The 19,383-nt window shown below is 42.4% G+C and overlaps 1 pseudogene; it reads right to left on the reverse strand.

The window, feature by feature from the left end:
- Nucleotides 1-16,273, reverse strand: part of LOC137464324 (polyadenylate-binding protein-interacting protein 1-like) — a 29,862-nt pseudogene extending 13,589 nt beyond the window's left edge.
- Nucleotides 16,274-19,383: the final 3,110 nt, after the last annotated feature.

The following is a 19,383-nucleotide window of genomic DNA, read 5'->3' on the forward strand; positions in this document are numbered from 1 at the left end:
GAAGCAGCTGTGCCCCTGCAGCCCAGGGAGGGCCACAGGAATACAGAGATCCACCTGCAGCTTCTGAAAGAGCCCATGCTGGAGCAGGGGATGCCTGAGAGGAGGCTGTGACCCCGTGAGATACCTGTGCTGGAGCAGGGTCCTGGCAGGGACCTACAGACCCGTGGAGAGAGGAGTCCACACTGGAGCAGGTTTCCTGGTAGGACTTGTGACCCTGTGGGGGACCCACGCTGGAGCAGGCTGTGCCTGAAGGACTGACCCTGTGTAAGAGTGACCCATGGTGGAGCAGTCTGGGGAGAGCTGTTGCCTATGGGTGGACTCACACTGGAGAAGTTCATGGAGAACTGTCTCCCATGGGAGGGACTCCATGCTGGAGCAAGGGAAAGACTGACTCCTCTCCCAGAGCAGTGGCAGGAACAATGGGAGATGAACTGACCATAACCCCCATTCCTGTCTCCCTGTGCTGATGGGGGTGGAGAAGGTAGAGCTGGGAAAGGGAGGGAAGGTGTTTTTAAGGTCTTATTTTGCTTCTCATTATCCTGCTCTGATTTTGTTAGTAATAAATTCAATTATTATCTCTAATTCAAGCCTGTTTTGCTCATGGACAGTATTTGGTGAGTGATCTACTCCTGGTCCTTCCCTCAACTCATGAATATTTGTTATATTTTCTCGCCCCTGTCCAGCTGCAGAGGGGAGGGAAAGAGGGGCTTTGGTGGGTGCCTGGCATTCAACCAGGGGCAACCCACTAATTTTGTCCATTCAAAAATGAATGTATGTAAGTCTCTAAAGTCATTGCTGTCCTGGATAATTACAATGCTAGTATATGAGAGGAATAGCATAGGAAGCAACATACTTTGTGATGTAACTAGTAATAACACAGTACCAGTAATTCACCTTTTCATACTGTACAAAAGATTGTGAAAAGTATCTCATGAAATCTCAGAAGAGCAAGCAGGAACCTGAAGAGGGAACTGCTAAAGAGCTGACAATTAGTGATTCAAGACATAAGGGTAACATACAAGATACCAGAATTCTCAACTGATCTACTAGTTAATGTGAAAAATATTTAAATACATCTACTGTAATGAAAAATCAAGCTAAAAATATGTTATGGTTTGATACTGGCTCAATGCTAGCGCCCCATGAAAATGTACTTTCTTAAATAATGGTTGTGAGATGTGATTAGGAATTGAGCAGAGCAGGCCTAAGCTTAATAACAAAAGAAAAAACTTTATTAAACTACTACTACTACTATAAAAAAAACAGACACTAAATCCAGGATGAAGACTCTCTAAAACACTCTTCCTCTTCCTACTTAATTTCCAATAAAACTACAGTGAGACACTACCTAGGATTCTTGATCAAGCTGCCACCCTTCAGATAATCAATACTCAATCCCTCAAAGGAGAGAGAAGTCTCTCTTGCACCACAGACTCCCCCAGGAAACACAATTGTCACCCTTGTGTTTCCATGTCACACATGGCAACCGCCCGGAGAAAATCTGCTAGTGTGACACTCTCCTTTCCACGTCACAGTGCTCTCACCAATGTGCATGGACAGACTGCTCATAGAGCCCCTTTAAGGATGCTTTGCTACGGACTAAAAGAGATAACAGTTCAGCATCTCATCTTGGGACTACAGTCCGTCCCCATTTTCTCCCTGGGGCTGAGGGTCTAAGAACAGAGATCATCTTCTTCTTGAAGACAGAGGGCATCACTATTCTTTCCTCAGCTTTCTTCTGTTCTCTCCATTTCTGCACTGGTGGTTGGTGAAGCAGGTCTCTTTGGTTCACTACTGCATCCTCCTAAAATGCAGTCTCTATTGCAGGAGAATTTGGTTCAGTCTATGGCTAACAAGAAAAGTCCAGCCACAAGCCACTCCATCATCTCCTCCCAACTCAAAAATTTCCTCTTCCATCATCTCGGATCCCAGACTGTCTCTCTTCTACTTCAAATCAAGGAGGAGTAATATTTTACAAAGCCTTCATTTCTTAGGAAAGGGTTAAAAGTTCAGACTCCCCGGACGGCTGCAATCTCTGCCGAGAATTCCAACTCCACCAATGGGCATCTTCCCCCCCCTTTTCTCTTTCTCTTCCGCCGGCAAATTTACAGGTGTCGTCAGACTCTCTGTCTCCTTCCTGCTGGGGCAGGGGACAAAGGCATCTCTGCTTCTTTCTACCCTTCCGTCTACAGGAGCTGGCTCGGTTCCAGTCCTTCAGCTCCCTCGGCTCACCTTGACCAGGCCACATGGCTTCCCCTCCCCTACCCAGCCTGTGGCTGGGCAAGGGAGGTCTGCACAGCACTCTGACCGGAACCAAAGAGACAGCTCCCCTGGGAGTTCTTGCTTTTAACCCCCTGTGTTCTCAGGGGTGTGTCCATACCTTCAGTGGTCACTCCAGGTGCCAATATCTAAACCTGACCACTGATTGGTTTGACCCAACTTCCTGAAAAAAATTCACTTCCATGTCAAACCACAACAAAATGGTAACTGCTTTTTCTTTACTTAGTGGACATAAATACACTGATAAGGTTTATAATTGCATTCTCCCTCTCCCCACCATCCCTCCCTTAATGAGGGAATATCCTTTACTTTCTGTCTTCAAAATGCCTCATTCTTTTCTCTACTGCAAAGCAACATGGATCTGTGAAAGATAAAAGCTCTGGATACAAACTATGGAGATAGATACACATTGCTGAAAATCAAGTATTGGCATTAATTTCACACCCTGTAAAGAATGTGTGGGGGAAAATTCAGATTTTCCAAAATTCTTTAAAGACCTGTGTTGTAAGAGTATAAAACTTAAGCTAATGAGGGACACATCAATATAACAGAAGAAAAACTAGAAAGGTTTCATATGATGCTTAATTAAGTAGAATATTTGCCCAGTGAATAATACTGAAGACAAAGTTAATGTGGCCCAGCAGAAATAGGAAAAAAATGATGTATTTAAGGAAATGGTGGCAAATCATTACTCATAAGGATAAAGCCTTCAACAACCTGATCCAAGTTGATTTTGCTCTGAGTTGGGATCGGACCAGACGAACTTCAGAAGTCTTTTCCAACTGAAATTATTCTATGATTCTAATGGTTTAGAGCTTATGAAGCCAAAGAATAAAAGCTAACAAGCATCTAACTTGCTAAATATTCTATTTCTCTAAAGGAAATAAAATTTTACTAGGCAATTTCAAATAGCTCAGTAAAGGTTTTGTACAACTATTTTGGTCCACAGAACTATGACATTATTTGTGCAACAACTGCAGCTTAGTCACATACAGAACAACTAGTATCTCTTCAAACAACCTGTTTGAAAACTCTCCAGCCAAGTTGCAGGGAATGCAGCTGCTGTAGCTAGTAAAAGAAGCTGCTCTTTCTGAAAACCATCAGGTTGTTATGAGATCCTCATTTAGTAGAGAGGAAGGCATATTCCTCTCATCCTCACCTGATAAAAAGTCACTCTTGGAGGAAACATCTTTGTTCTGAAAGGGACTCCAATCCCATTTGGTATACTGGTGTCCTCATATTCATACTCCTCTTCCCATTTTGTAATTAAAAGACTAACCACAGAGGCTAAACTCAGCCCCACATTCATCTATCTCTACTAATTATGCAACTTCAAAGGCAGTCTAGGTTTTAGTAATTATGCCAGGGAACAGAACAAATGGGAGAGAAAAAAATCCAAACTTTATTATATGTTATATATTGTTAAATTAGGAGCTCTCAATACTTAAAACCTAATTAGATTTCAGTCCAGTAACTTCTAGACGTAAACCCCTCATGTTTCTCACTGGCAGATTTTAAGCTTTAACAAAGGAGATAGAACCACGTACTGTATCAACTAAGTTTTGGGTTTTTATCTTCAGATTATACCTACTCAGCCAGTATACAATAGTTAATGCAAAATTAGGTATAAAGACTGTTACAGGTACAAACCTCATAAGACATGAATAGGTAATTTAATTGGCACCTTAATGTTTGACTAAAAGTATAAACCCCACTAGTGAGGCTGCTTAACCTCCTTTTGGGAATTAGTTGAAGAAAAGAAAAAGGAGGTGGAGGAGAAATTCCACCTAAGATAATACAAATATCACTCATAAAACTATTAACTGAGATCATTATGCCCTTCTGATAGAGTAAGTCATATTATTCTCATATATCCATGTCAGAGAACAAGTCTGATATTTCCTACTGGCAATCCAAACCTAAATCTAGTCACCAGTTCTACTGCAGACATCCACAACTTCCAATGGGATGGACAGGTGTATGCAAACAGAATCCTGTGGAAGGGGCTCACAGCTGGCCTGTGAGTCAGAGCGGGTTAGTGAAAAGACGAAAAGCTGATAAGAGTTGCCTTTGCTCCTGAAAGGAGCCTTACCAATGCCATCAGCATGGAAACGAGGGAGAGAAAGAGAGATAAATGAGGGGCAGGTTGCTTTGCTCCAATGAATGTCGTATTGATTTATTTTGACCAATGTCTAAGTATAAACTTTGTGAAAGACTATAAAAGACAGCATGCTGTAAAATAAAGAGAGAAGCCTTCCTAAATACAGTGTGCTCCTCAGTCTGTTATGACCGTCTTGACAGTGACAGAATCCTACAGAGATCTTTCCTCCCCAAAGTCCTGGTAAAGTTTTTCTGAAAAATCTAGTATGCCCTGGATGCTGTAGCCCTTAAAGTATCTTCACAGGTAGCTGATATTTTTGAGTATCAGAACTAACTGGAGATTAAATAATCTAACAATCAAATGTTATATGGAAACACATAGTAATTACAGTAATGTACAATCAAACAAGGAATCAACCAACACATTATTTCTAAAACAATAAATATTTAATAAATAGCAAAAAACAACACGAATTTTCAGATCTAAAAATTTCAGGGAAAATTATAAATGAAAGCTAAGTATTACTTGTAAGAAAAACTGAATTTTCTCAAAACTGCTTTGTTTCAAATTTTAAAACCCATGGTGAAAATATGTGTAATAGTAAAGTGTGCTAAATTCCTTATTTTTATTGCAGGTGGATCCAGTTTACAAAATTAATTTAGCTATTAAAGTAAAAAAAAAAACCTCCAAAAAACAACAACAAAAACTAACAAACAAAAAATCCCCAAACTCAGTAATAGTGAAGAACTAACAAGTCTGAAACATCATTATTCTATCCCTAATATACTCTGATTAGATTAGGGTCCCTCCAACATACTTCCAAATAAATGTTCTAGGTTTTGCTACCATTTTAGGAGTTATTTTTGTTAACAGACGAGTCACTTGTATTCATAGCGTATTCCTACAACATGCCTGTGTGTTTTTGCAAAACAGCTGAAAAGCAACATTGCTGGACTCAAAACTTTGTAATTATACATATGAACACTCATGCCACCCCAAATGGCATTTTTTATTTATTCATAGAAACCATGTAACATGTACTGGGGCAAAGTAGTATTTTTTCCTCCTAGATGATCCATTCACAGAAGCATGTTTGTACTGACATTTGTCAGTGGTTGCATATGATTATGAGCTTTTATTATTCAGGACAGTGATTTTATTCAGTAAGCTGGTAACATCCAGATAACATCGATTTTACTGGTGAGAAAAATCCCTTCAAAATACCAAACCATCATGTTTAGCATTCAAATCAAGTATTTTTTCCCATAGTTATTCAAAATATATTTATTTCAGTATAATTGTTTATTATAATTTGATTGTATTTGTAAAAGCAATAGTTCCCACCTACTTATACCAGTATCAGTTTATCTGCCTGCATAACAAAAAGATATGCCAAGAATTCACATAGATCTTCCCTAGAGTAGAATTACTGTAGCAACAATATGGAAGACATGGAGAGTAGAAAATAAGAAGTACCAACTTTTATTATGTGGTGAATGTACAATATGGATCAGAGATTACCCTTAGCCTGGCTGCAAATATATTTCATATTAGGTATGCTGCTAGGAATGAGCCCAAACCTACTTTTTGCCCTCTGGTGATACAATATCCCTGAAGGAATTAAAAGACATATGACAGTACATAAAGTTAGGCAGTCATGGCAAATCATACCCATGGCATAGTAAATTTAGGAAAGGTAAAGGCTATGCTTAGAAAAGCTAAAGCTCAAGTTTTCTCCCATACTTGCTTCAAAAACCCATGCAATCTGAATAAAAATGCAGCTAAGTTTTTAATGAAAATGTAGTGCAGATATAACTATAACAGAGGTAGTTGTGAAAAAGACAGCTTATGCTGATGTTGGGTGTAATCAATAAGGAATGTAGTTATCTGGAGCAAACGTCAAGCAAAATACTAAAAGCTCTCACAGTATAACATTTACTTATCACAACATTCTGACTGCGTCTCTGGAGGTTATCATCCAAATTTTTGAAATCTCTTCAGCAAATGAAGCATTCAATTTATCTGATACACAAGAGCACAATAAACATTGTTAAACTGAATTGGCATATACTAAGAAAAGACTAACACTCACTGCAAAGTTCTGGTTATATCCCGATGGATAAAACTCAGGTGCTTTAAAAGACAATTTTGATGTTACCACAGGAGCCACAGCTATCTGAGATTCAGCCATTTCTGGTCCAGAATCAGGAACTGAAACTTTTTCTTGTGATCCAGATGGAATTCTTGCCTGTTGCAGGTGTTCTGAAAAGTTTTTGATAAATGGTTTTTGTTAATGGTTTTTCTTATAAACCACTAAATTAGTATGTATTCACACAGAGTACACAAAAACAAATACATCACTTTTTGGACTTTAAATATACTTTTATTTATACTATAAATATACTTTCCTCCAAGCTCAGGAGGGATGCATCCCAATAAAGAGGAAGTCAGGCAAAATTGCCAGAAGACACCTGCATGGATGAACAAGGAGCTCCTGAACAAACTCAAACACGAAAAGGAAGACTACAGAGGGTAGAAGGGACAGATAGCCTGAGAGGGAGACAGATTGTCCAAGCAGCCAGGGATCAGGTTAGCAGAGCAAAAGCCCTGAGAGAATTAAAACTGGCCAGGGACATCAAGGGCAACAAGAAAAGCTTCTATAGGTATGTCCTACCTGACAAATTTGGTGGCCTTCTACGATGGAGTTACAGCAGTGGTGGATGAGGGAAGAGCAGCTACTACCATCTACCTGGACTTGTGCAAAGCATTTGACACTGTCCCACACAAAATCCTTGTCTCTAAACTGCAGAGACGTAGATTTGACAGATGGACCACTCAGTAGATAAAGAACTGGCTGGTCACACTCAAAGAGTTGTGGTCAATGGCTCAATGTCTAAGTGGAGACCAGTGACAAGTGACCTTCCCCAGGGGTCAGTACTGGGACCAGTGCTGTTTAACATCTTTGTTGGTGATATGGTGTCAGGGTCCGCAAATGCATGCAGGGTCCCTGATAGGTTCTTTTTGGAGATCTCAAAGCACAAAAGACACAGCAGGGGACACAACACTTTGCTTAAACAAAAATGCACTTTTATTTAGTGCCAACAACTGCGATAGTGGGAGAGAAATAAAGAGATAGAGTGAAAAATAGAGAAAGAGGGGAAGGGGATTATAGCTACCAGTCTGAAGAGACGAGGCCCTCGGAGCTTGACGAGATGCTCATAGGCTGTCTTCTCCAGGTGGGGTCCGGACAAAGTCCTCAAAACTCCTTGAGTCCTTTATAGGGTTCCTCAAAGCGGGTGGCATCTGGCCAAAGCGGCAGCTCTCCTGGCTACACGGTGGGTGTGGACTCGTTGTTTTGGGAACTAGTTGTAACCGTCGCGTCGGTGCAGGACCAAGAGTACAGGACCGAAGGTACAGGACGAACTGATTAGGGCTCAGTCCACCATGACCAGTCCATTGTTCTTGCACTGAGTTCCCATGGCATCACATACCAGTCCTTAAGGCTTGGCAGACTTTCCACCTCAGCCAGGCTAGAGCTACTTTCAGGGTCTGGGGTCTCAGTCCTTGGAGACAGTCATGAGGCAAACATGAGGGATTTTCGGACAGACCCTGACACCACCCCGTGACTCACGACTGGCGACGAGAGTACTCCATCAACAAGGTCTGCAGCGTTGTCACAAAGTCTTCAGGGCTCGACTCATCAGTGTCTGGCAGCATATATCCCAGAAAAACCGAAACAGAAAAAGATATCGAAGAGAAAGGGGGAAGAAGTAAAAGAAACAAGGACAGGGATTAAGAAAAGATAAAATAGGAAATAGTGATCAATATTGATTGTAACAATTTTTCTTATAATTGAAACAATTTCTTCGAAAACAATCAAAACAAAATCACAGTATAACATTATTGAAACAAACAATACTAATCAAAACAAACAATGAACAACTCTAATTAATTTGCTGTTATAAGCCTAATTTTTTACTGCTCGTGTAGTTCTTCTTGTGTCAATAACTCTAGGAATGTCTTTAACAAAAGGGGTTTTGACTAAACTGTGTGTATCTATAATTGATGTCAATCGGGTCAGCTGCCTCATCATTTTCCAATTCAAAATGTATAAAATGGCTGATAAACAAAACCAATTAAAACCAAGATCAAAAGAACAACAATGGGATGGCACACTTTATTCAGGATGCCTGTAGCAGTAGGTGACCACCCAAAAAGAGTATCCCACCATCTGTGTTCAGCATCCTTCTTTACTCTTTCTAAAACGTGATGTATCTCCTTCACATCATGATGGACTGTTACCAGGGTCTTTTGTCCATTTTTCTTGACCTTTTCTAAAATTTCAATTAAGTCCTGGTGAAGCAACAATTGCTTAATCAAAGTTAAATTCATTCTAATAGAGGCAGGCAATATCTGGTGAATTAGTGTAAAATTGGATTGTAAAAGGTAGTAAGACATAACTGGGACAGTATAAGAAAAATCACATCCCGTAATCGTGGTAAAGTTACAGACACAAAAATTTGAATGATTCTTGGGATTCACTGCTACATTTTCTATAAACACTACATCACAAGCAGTCCTTACACACACACACCCATTACCTATGTACACTAATATTGTTACAGGAGTCTCATCAGGGTGAACTTCAAAATGGCAAATATTCTGCTCTGTGTCCAAACAAATATCTTGAGCTACAATTGCATTGCTTTCACAAATAAAACCTTGTTGCTCCCCGACAATACAAGATTCTAAATTTACAGTTTGCCATTTCTTACCAATTTGACGGGCCCATTCTCTATGCTCGGAAGGATAGAGAATAGCTCCATCATGATTCAGTCCTAATGCAATGATAGGGAAAATCAAATGCACTGAAGCATTAGATATCGTTAACACAAAAGCTGTGGCTGTGTTTGTACTTGGACTGTAAGTGAAGTTCACCAAGTTCCACCAGGATTGGAATTCCTTTTCAAAATCATTTGCATTGTCCCAAATTATTTTTTGAATTTCAGTAGGGAAAATGCCTTCTTCACCTTCTCTTATAATTGAGGCAACAACTGTCTGCATCCAGAGCTGTGCCTGGATGCAGCTAAGGGCCAGGGAAATGTCGTTTTGTGCAACACTAAGTGCATCAATTATTAATTTGTGATCATTCACATTTACCTTTTCCCAATTTGGTAATATGTTCGATAACAACCACTGTTGTGTTCCCAGGGCGGATAAAGAGGACTGCAGGGGTTGTTGTAATTTTGTCAAGTCTCTTGTGGTGGCAACCAGTTTATTCATCAATACTTCTGAATCAATACTATTTAGGATTCCCAATCCTGTTCCCACAACACCGGTTATGTCTCTTGCCATCCATTTCTTGGAAGGGTTCCATTTTCGCAGCCAGGTGGTCCACCCTTGAAACGAAGTTTGCAAAAAGGGTGAACAGTTTGGCTGAATTTCTGAAACATTGTTCTGCATCAGTAATTAAAGTTGTTTAAGAGACCATGCCGGATTGAACAATATTTGTTGTTGGCCAGTTTTCTTTATTACATATGGTCCGATTTCAAAGATTTTCGGGGTGAGCATAACCGGTGGTTGGGTGGTAGGTGTCACAACATTAACATCAAGTCCTCCCCAGTATTTAAATCAATACTTTAAACTTAAAAGAAAGCACTTCAGTATATTTGGACCAAAACCAAATTACTTCTACAGTTTGTGTTAATGTGAAATTGTGCCAATAACCCTGTACGCTTGGGTGCGTACAAACCTTTTTGTGCTTAAAGAGATCCTTTCACCTTTTCGGCATGCTACTACAATTATTTCAGACCATGGCCACTCAGCTGGTTTCTGGCCATGGGGTTGTGGTAGGATGCAGAAAAGTATCACCAGTTTTATCATGGATTAGGTGGTCTTCATGTCCCTCGGAGTTCTTCTGTAAAAGTAAACACAACAGAATCCTGCCACTATAAGGCAGAAAAGGTTAGAATGATGGAATTATCCAGCGTGTTTTTATCCAGTGCTCTTTTCCTAGAGCATCAGAAGCTGTCCATGCATGTTTATTCAGAGAGGGTTTTAGCACAAGTGGTACTAGCCCTATAGTAAGGGAGGTCCACCAGAACAGGTTGGCCAGGGTAATGTGCTGGATTATTAGGATCATCTGGTACACAGCATAGGAGTCAGTGTAGTTACAGACAAGAGAGGTATTCTGTACCTCATGTTGGAAAACACTACAAACAGCTGTCAGCTCCCCAGCCTGAGCACTGCTTCTTTCTCCCTCAGTAATAATTAGTTCACCAGAGGAAATGTGGGGGGCTGCTGCCCTGTATCTCCACATCTTCCCCTCTCGTTTAGCAGAGGTGTCAGTGAACCAAAAACTTGCTGATTGTTCAGGGGAGAAAGGAGGGGCTACTTTGATTACAGAGGCAGGTTTGTCATGGCTGCTATCCAAGCTCTCAGTTTCTTGGATTGCTAAAGTTTTTACATCTCCTTCTGTCATTGAGAAAAAATTACAGTAATGTTCAACCTGAGCATACCACTTTCTAACTGAGGCCCTCTGAGCTCCCCGTCAGGAGGGGGGGTTCCACTAGTGACTGTCTTAATAACCTTGAAGGGGCCCCTTAGCACAATAGGTTGTTGACGTGCTATTTTTTCCACTTCAATGAGAGCCAAACTAACCACAAACAGCCCCTTTTCCCAGGTAGTGTATCTTTTCTCAGTGTCTCTGAAACCACGAGAATAGAAGCCCACAGGCCTTGTTGGACCCTCAGGTCCCCTCTGTCATATGTGTACTGACAGCCCTGAGGCAGCAAATCCCCATTCTACCTGAAAGGGATCTGTAGGATGGATGGGACCCAATGCTTGATAAGCTGTTGCTTCAAAAATCAGCAATTGCAATGCTTTCTCCTGAGAAGGAGTCCAATCCCATTTTACCCCTTTCCTCAACAAGTCATAAAGGGGAACAAATGGGTTGTTCAGGTTACTAGGAAATCTATCTGGTCTTCCTACGGGACATACAGCTGCTGTGGTTTTTTGAATTAAAATCACTGTAGGTTTGAGTGATTCTGGAAGCCCTTGAATTAAAGGGGTCATTATTTTGGGCTTCACAGGTAATTGCATCAGGGATTCAAAACCAGGAATTAATTTTTTTTCATGAATCATTTGCAAGCAAGCGGCTTTGTGCACACTTTCTAGGAGTTGGTCGAGGGTACTAATTATAGCTATGGGGTCTCCCCTGTCCAAGGGGCTCGTTCCCCCGGCCCAAAAAGCCGCACACTGTGTCAGGGACAATGTGTCACATTTATCTCCCGTTGTTAGGAAGACACCATCTCCCCAATACCCACTGGCTTCTTGTTCTGTTAATTTAATTTGATCACCACCAGTGAGGGACACCCGGAAAACATATTCTGTTTCTGATTCGTGAGGGAGACGTGAATATTCTTTCTTTAATTTGGCTAATTCAGTGGCAGTGTATGGTATTTCTTTGGTGGTAATGTGAGGATCAAAATCCTCTTCATTTATAAAATTGTATTCTGTTTTAATGAGAGGTCTCAAATTGGAACAACAAGATTCTCCACAATTTTGTATGTGTACCAATTCTTTCTGGGGATATATGTGTTTAATGTGGTGTGCTTCTTTCTCTTCTACTTCTTTTGGTGATTCTACATGTTTTAAGTTTTTATCTCTCTCCTCTCTAAGACTTCTTTCATATTCTAATTCTTTCTGCAAAACTTCTACTAGGGTTTGTAGGGAGCCTATTACTGCTTTTTCTTTACTCACACGTTTCTCTCCTCTCTAAGACTCCTTTCATGTTCTAATTCTTTCTGCAAGACTTCTACTAAATTTTGCAGGGAGTCTATGATAGCATGTTCCTCACTTCTTTGCTTGAAGCGAGTTTCTACGGCTGCCATAAGACAAGCTCCCAAAACTGAGCACAAGATGGTTTTATTTTTGCCCAGCTTGAATTTTGTATCATGTTGTAAAGCACATATTCTATCAACTACATTATCCAAAGTAAACCAGTTACTTTGTGCCCATTCCTCTTCTCCCGGAGAAGGTTTGGCATTGTGCTTAGCTAGCAAAGCATAAAGTCCAGCTTTAGTTTTGTCATTAAGGTTATCACTCATTTTGTGAAGGGACCAAAACCACTTTCAGGGAGGTACTCTTAAGTTACACACAAGCACAGCTAAAACTGTGTTTCCCTTCGCTTCCCTGGAGTGGGTGAGGGGACCAAAACTGCTTGGGAGGTACTCCTTAGTTACAAATAGTTGTCTCCTCAACTGCACCAAACAGCTCAAAAACACACACAAAAAATAAAACAACAGAGTCCCATCTTTTGTATAAATGAGATCTTCTTAAAAATCCTGAAGACAGGGGATGCTTTTCACATGGGTGTATGCAGTTTGCGGGAAATTCCACTCACCCCCCTTGCTTTCTAGACAGCGCTCACTGGACGTGGCGTGCTAGGTGCGGCTGAAGCGAGGGTCCTTCCCCTGTTACAAACTACATACAACCCGCAACCCTTAATCTGTCTATCAAGATCCTGCCTACTACGCCAATTTAATGTCAGGGTCCGCAAATGCATGCAGGGTCCCTGATAGGTTCTTTTTGGAGATCTCAAAGCACAAAAGACACTGCAGGGGACACAACACTTTGCTTAAACAAAAATGCACTTTTATTTAGTGCCAACAACTGCGATAGTGGGAGAGAAATAAAGAGATAGAGTGAAAGACAGAGAAAGAGGGGAAGGGGATTATAGCTACCAGTCTGAAGAGACGAGGCCCTCAGAGCTTGACGAGATGCTCATAGGCTGTCTTCTCCAGGTGGGGTCCAGACAAAGTCCTCAAAACTCCTTGAGTCTTTTATAGGGTTCCTCAAAGCGGGTGGCATCTGGCCAAAGCGGCAGCTCTCCTGGCTACACGGTGGGTGTGGACTCGTTGTTTTGGGAACTAGTTGTAACCGTCGCGTCGGTGCAGGACCAAGAGTACAGGACCAAAGGTACAGGATGAACTGATTAGGGCTCAGTCCACCATGACCAGTCCATTGTTCTTGCACTGAGTTCCCATGGCATCACATACCAGTCCTTAAGGCTTGGCAGACTTTCCACCTCAGCCAGGCTAGAGCTACTTTCAGGGTCTGGGGTCTCAGTCCTTGGAGACAGTCATGAGGCAAACATGAGGGATTTTCGGACAGACCCTGACATATGGACAGTGGGATCAAGGGCACCCTCAGTAAGTTCGTTGATGACACAGAGCTGTGTGGTGCAGTCAACACGCTGGAGGGAAGGGATGCCATCCAGAGGGACCTGGAGAGGCATGAGAGATGGGCTTGTGGGAACCTCATGAAGGTCAACAAGGCCAAGTGCAAGGTCCTGCACCTGGGTTGGGGCAATCCCAAACACAAGTACAGGCTGGGCAGAGAATGGGTTGAGAGCAGCCCTGGGGAGAAAGACTTGGGAGTGCTAGTTGACAAGAAGCTCAACATGAGCTGGTAATATGCACTTACAGCCCAGAAAGCCAACCCTGTCCTGGGCTATATCAAAAAATGCATGACCAGCAGGGCGAGGGAGGTGATTCTGCCCCTCTATGCTGCTCTTGTGAGACCACACCTGGAGTAATGCATCCAGTTCTGAGGTCTGCATCCAGTTCTGAGGTCTCCAACACAACAAAGATGTGGACCTGCTGGAGCAAGTCCAGAGGAGGGCCATGAAGATGATCAGAGGGCAGAATCACCTCTGCAATGGAGATAGGTTGGGATTGTTCAGTCTGGAGAACAGAAGGCTCTGGGGAGACCTTATGGTGGCCTTTTAGTACTTGGTGGGGGCCTACAAAAAAGCCAGAGGGTGTGGAAGAGGTTTTACAGCAACTTCTGTGAGCCAGAGAGAAGTTTGATAAGAAGATCCGTGTTTACCCCTGAAAGAATTTTCTACCAAGGTCGTTGACATAGAAACCAAGAAAGAAAGAAGGATAAATAAGAGAAACCTGCAACTGTCTATTCCAATAAGCACTTTGTCTTTCCTGACCAATGAGTAAAGTGTAAACTTATGAGTTTTGTAAGAATGTATAAAAAGCATGCATGCTATAATAAAACCAGGTGTGAAGCCTTCTGAAAATGGAGTGTTGCTTTCTATTGTGACCATCTCAACTACGACAAGAGGGGAAGTTTTTACAAGGTCATGGAGTGATAGGATAAGGAGGAATGGCTTCAAACCGAAAGAGTAGGTTTAGATTGGATATTAGGAAGAAATTCTTCCTTGTGAGGTTGGTGAGGCCCTGGCACAGGTTGCCCAGAAAAGCTGTGGCTGCCCCATCCCTGGAAGTATTCAAGGCTAGGTTGGATGGGGCTTGAAGCAACCTGGTCTAGTGGAAGGTGTCCTGGCCCATGGCAGGAGGGTGGAACTAAATGGTCTTTAAGGTCCCTTCCAACCCAAACCATTCTATCATCCTATCCTTCAAATATATATATATAATATGGATAAAAGCTTTCACTTGAGCAAACTCTAGGCACCTTTCTACATGACAGAAAGTGAACATAATCAATGTTCATGTGAAGATGACCAAAAAAAGGGTGAAAGACAGCCCTCTCTTTCCCCATGAAAACATGTTTTCTAAGAGCTAACCTGAGAAACTAGTACATTTTCTTATTATATTCTTGCTGCTTTTGGGTTTTTCTCATAGATTTTATATGTAAAGGCAAGAATCTAAAGGTCAATAAATGGAAGAAATCACTATTTTTTAACATAATCCTTAAAGACACTTAACTATCATTTTTGTACACAATTTTAAAAATTAATCCAATGAAATGGTGTTTTTTAAACCACATTTTCCTAATCCATGTTTATAAATTAGCTCCTAAATTTACTGAAAACATAATCTGGATCTAGCTGAAAAAGGTAACCAACAAATAATGCTTGATGTTACTGTTGGGTTGGGTTTATTTTTTTGTCAAACCTTTAGTCCACAGTTAGAGAATTCTTCTGTAAGGGGAAGAATGAGAACATCTGTAGTCAGATGAACAAATGGCTAAAACACATACATACAGATGTGTGGGCACAAAAAGTGAGGGAGGGACAGACAGAAAGATTGCAAGCAGGCTACAACGGTACATCATACCTTTACTTGGGCACAGGTCCATAGCTCAGAAACATGAGTGCTCATCTAAGGAAACGTGCGGTTGCCAGGCCCCCTACCCAGCTCATCTCCATGCGGTGGCCTCTAAGCCCCTAGGTGCGTGGGGTGGGAGAAAGTACGTGTCCCTGTGGCTAGGCCGAAGGGAGGTGTGTGAGGGAAGCCCCAGGGCTCCACTCTCAGTGGGACGGCGACGGGAATGGGGGTGGGGGGTGCCGGAGCAGCAAGCGAAGCAGGAGCAGGGCACTTTGCACAAAGAAGGGGAGCTCAGCGGACTTTAGGGGGCCACTCCTCGATACCTTCGGCACCGGGGGCCTCTGGAAGGGTGGGGAAGGGGCCATTGCACGGCGGCGGCCAGTACCTGCGTTTTCGGTGCTCAGCGGCGCTGCCTTCGGAGGTCGCAACGGTTCCTGCTGCAGCAAGAGGCTGCCCGTTTTATGCTGCTTTTCGGCCGAGACTGTACTGTGGGAACCACTACCCCCAAGACAGGCCCCACCACCGCTCTCCAACGCGTCCGCGCCGCTGAAAGCAGCACCACCTCGACCTCAGCCCCGACCAGCACCTGGAGTTCAGTCGAAACTATCCGACATACTCGGGTCGGGGTGGCTCAGGCACTCATGGGAAGGAGCCAGCGACTCAATCTCGCTTCTTCGCGACCGGAGCACTTCACTTTCAGTTTCACCCCCACACACACCGCCACGATGGTCGCAACCTAGGCCGGCTCACAGCGCCCCCTCGCAACCTCTCAAGAACTGTCGCCATAGCAACCTCGGTGGCACTGAGACCTAGCACCACCCGCCGCCGGGAGGGGGAGGAGCACGGCCCGCCAGGCGGCCAAGACGCCGGCCCGCCAGTCGCCATAGTGACACGCATGTTTGGGTCAGGCGTGGTATTTGTGAGAGTTGTCCCCATCAGCTCGGCTGCTCGGAGTTAAAGGCTCTCGCCTGGATGTCAGGCTGTGTATCCAACTTCATCTGTTCAGAATTGATGAGTCAGCTTGCCCCTCTTCTCCCCTAACAGGGGCTCAACTTCCAACAACAAACAAGTTTGTGGTTTGTTTGTGTCAGCAGCTGGTTCTGAGGCCTCGGGATGTATTTGAGTCACACCTCCCTCAAAAATCACAAAAGCTTGGAAATGGCATTTTCAAAAAGACAATATTCTCTTGTAATTGTTTCCTACAGGAACTAATAACATACTGTGACCGTAACAGGAACAAGATTGCAGCTACACATGCTAGGAAACCTGTAGCTACAGGTGTCTTCTTTTAAAAGCATCATACTACACTGTGCATATGCGGTTTTTCACAAGAAAGGGGTTTGTGTGGAAAAGTTGTAGGCAAGATTGTAAATTTAAGCCAATAAAGTTAACACATCAACTTTTATATATGTCAGAGTGTCTGGTTCCTCTTTTGGGAAGCGACCTGTTAAGTAAATTGGAGGCTCAGATTGTATTTAAAGATGGAGAAGTACAATTATTTGTACCAGAGACTAAAGCCATTGAGGCAAGGACTTTTATGTTGCAGGGAACACCAGAACCAGACAATTCTGGAGGAATACAGTAAGCAGTAGAAAATGCAGTAACACCCTTGGTTTGGGCCAGTGGAACTCCAGGCCATTCCCAACAAGCTCAGCCTGTAAGCATTACCCTAAAACCTGTATCAAAGCCAGTAAGGCAGAAGCAGTATCCTTTAAAATTAGAAGCTAGAAGGGGAATCAAGAGTCTAATAGAAAATTTCAGGGAATTTGTATTATTGATAGAATGTGAGTCAGAATATAACACTCCTATTTTGCCAGTTAAAAATCCTGGGATGAATAAATACAGGCTGGCAAAAGACCTAAGAGTGATCAATTAAATAGTTCAGGATATCCACCCTGTTGTAGCCAATCCTTATACCTTGTTAACAGCCCTTATGGAATATCACCAATGGTTTACAGTAACAGATCTGAAGGATGCTTTCTTTTGCATACCTCTCGATAAGCAAAGTCAGGGCATTTTTGCCTTTGAGTGGGAAAATACTCAAACTGGCCAGAAGACTCAGCTTACCTAGACTGTGCTACTGCAAGGATTTAGAAATCGTCCAAGGATTTTTGGGAAACCAACTGGCAAAAGAATTAGAGGTCTGGGAAAAGGACAATCCCAAAGGGTTTGTCCTGCAGTATGTTAATGACATCTTGTTAGCAACTGAAACTAATGAAAAGTGTATGGAATTGACTATCAGTCTTCTAAATTTCCTATGCCAAGTAGGCTACAAAGTGTCTTAGGAAAAATCTCAGACCATGAAGCAGCAAGTTACCTACCAAGAATTTGAAATAATACCGGGACAGTGGAAATTAGGAACAGACAGAAAAGAAGCCATTTTCCAGGTACCCCAACCTGTGACTGCCTGAGATTTAAGAGCATTCTTGGGTATGGCTGGATGGTGCAGATTGTAGGTTTCAAATTATGAACTTTTAGTTAAACTATTGTATGAGCTTTTAAAGGAGGCCCTGGAAGGACCTTTGATTTGGACTCCTGAGGGTGAACATGCATTCCGTAACTTAAAGCTGGCCTTGATGTCTGCGCCTGCCTTAGCACTTCCAGACTTAACAAAGCCCTTTGAGCTTTTTGTGCACAAACGACAGCACCTAGCCTTCAGAGTTCTGGCTCAGAAGGTAGAAGACTTCAAGAGGCCTGTGGGGTACTTTTCAAAACAGCGTGACAAGGTCAGCCAGGGATGGCCCAGATGCCTGCAAGCCTTAGTGGCGACTGTTCTCCTCATCTAAGAGGCCAGGAAATTGACTTTGGGACAATAGATAGCAGTGTATATTCCACATACTATAACCACTGTATTAGGACAAAAAGAGGAGCATTGGCTTTCCCTGAATCATATGCTGAAGTATCAGACTATTTTAATGGAGCAAGAAGATGTGGAGTTGAAATTAACCACAGTGTTAAATCCAGCCTAATTCCTGAACACCCTGATGCAAGGGAATGAACAGTTAACCCATGATTGCTTACAGACAATTTAGCAAGTTTATGCAAGGCGACCAGGCCTACAAGACACACCCACTGAAGATCCAGAGTTCTTTGTAGATGGAAGTAGCTTGGTGCAAGATGGAAAACGAAGAGCCAGCTATGCCATAGTCATGTCAACCAAGATAATAGAAGCTGCACTGCTGCCCACGGACACCTCAGCACAAAGGGCAGAGCTCATAGCCCTATGAAGAGACATGGAATTGGCAGCAGGAAAAAGACCAACTTGAAATATGCTTTTAGCATTGTGTATGCCCATGGAGCTATATGGAAGGAAAGAGGCCTATTAATAGGACAAGAATCTCCCATTAAATATAAACAAGAAATATTGTCCCTTCTCAATGCTATCCAACTGCCCAAAGAAGTGGCTGTACTACACTGCAAGGTACATCAGTGTGGAGATTCCCGAATTCATACAGGAAATAGACTTGCAGATAAAGTAGCACGAGAGGTAGCACAATAAGGCATCCTAGCATTAATACCTGATAAAGCTATGTCACTGCCAGAAGGTAGCCCTGGATATAGCCAAGCAGATTTAAAATTAGCTACTTATCTAAAAGCCCAAAATAAAGAGGGTAGATGTCTGGGAACTCCCAATAACCAGGTCATAGTCCCACCACAACTGATGTTACAAATTGTAAAAGATAAACACCAGCAAACCCACTGGGGAATTGATGCTATGATGACAAGTCTATGGACTCAGATACTCAGTGTTCGGATGACAAAAATTGTCAGGTCTATTACAGAAAAATGCCAGATATGTCTTAAAAATAATCATTTGAATTCAAAAAGACCACCTATGGGGATTACTAAAAGAGGAAACACTCCCAGGGAGTACTGGCAAATTGATTTTTCTGAGCTACCATGCCAACAAGGATACAG

This window comes from Anomalospiza imberbis, chromosome W (genome assembly GCF_031753505.1).
Source record: "Anomalospiza imberbis isolate Cuckoo-Finch-1a 21T00152 chromosome W, ASM3175350v1, whole genome shotgun sequence".
Classification (NCBI taxonomy): domain Eukaryota; kingdom Metazoa; phylum Chordata; class Aves; order Passeriformes; family Viduidae; genus Anomalospiza; species Anomalospiza imberbis.